The 1,157-nt window shown below is 36.9% G+C and overlaps 1 non-coding gene across 1 annotated transcript; it reads left to right on the forward strand.

Moving 5' to 3' along the window:
* Positions 1-499: 499 nt before the first annotated feature.
* Positions 500-660, forward strand: LOC129405466 (U1 spliceosomal RNA). The gene has a single exon (XR_008630605.1). It is a non-coding gene; the product is annotated as a U1 spliceosomal RNA (small nuclear RNA).
* Positions 661-1,157: the final 497 nt, after the last annotated feature.

Here is a 1,157-nt window from a genome sequence, read left to right on the forward strand (position 1 = left end):
TGAACCAAGAGTGAACACTGCCAAGTGTGACCCCCAAAACAAAACAAATACATCGGTTTCTCCTCTGACTAGAATGCACTTACTCCAGTTCCTGACATAGCTAATTCCTTTACTTCATTCATATCCATGTTCAAACATTATTTCCTCAGTGACCCTCTCTAATTACCTTAATACTTCCTCCTCTAAGTTACTTCCCAAGATTTCACTCTGCTTAATTTTTTTCAGGAATTCCTAAATTATGTATTTCCTGTTCTTCAAATATTTGTTATTTATATTTAATGTGTATATTCCCAAGAGTCAGTGTTTCAAACTTTACCCTAATTGTTTTACTTCGTGTTCTCAAATAGCTGGTGAAAAATAAATGTTTCTTTAAACTTAGTGCCCAGTAATTTTGATAACCAGATAAAGAAGATAAGCAATGGAATGATACTCAGCTATAAAAAAAATGGGGTGGAACTGGGAAGGATAATGCAAAGCAAACTCAGCAGGAGAAAAATAAGCACTTACCTGCCAGGGGTGATACCATGATCATGAAAGTGGTTTTCCCAGGGCTAGTCTTATCCATTGCATTCCGCATGTTAGTACATGAGATTTTCCAAGAAGTGGGAAACTCAACTGCATATTTTACTGTAGTGAAGAACTGCATTTACGCTCTCTGGTGAAGAAAAAAAGAAAAAAAATGGAAAACAAACACAAACACTGGATGATTTCATACACAAAAAGAAAAAGACCAAACCCAAATCAATAAATCTTTACATTCTGACTGAAGAACTGAAGTTACCAAAGGAATGGGTGGATAGATTGAAAGAGTGGAGATGTCCATTGGACATGGTGAAGGGTATTAATATTTAGGCAGTGTATGGCATGGTAACATACATTTGAAGATTTGTAAAACATTCTCCTCAAACAAATACAGTGCTGAAAACCACAGTTACCTCAACAATAACAAAAAGCAATGAAGGCTAGTGTAGCCCGGTGGCATATTGGGGGCGTTTTCAGGATCAGGGGAATGAGGGCAGTCGTTGTGACTGTTTTTGGCATATCAAGCACACCACAGGTAGCCTGCAGGCCTGCCACAGTCATAGTAGTAGTAGAGATAATATATATACTTTTAAAACCTATGTATACTAGTATACATTGTTTTGTTGTTAGGTGGT

This window comes from Sorex araneus, chromosome 5 (genome assembly GCF_027595985.1).
Source record: "Sorex araneus isolate mSorAra2 chromosome 5, mSorAra2.pri, whole genome shotgun sequence".
NCBI lineage: Eukaryota > Metazoa > Chordata > Mammalia > Eulipotyphla > Soricidae > Sorex > Sorex araneus.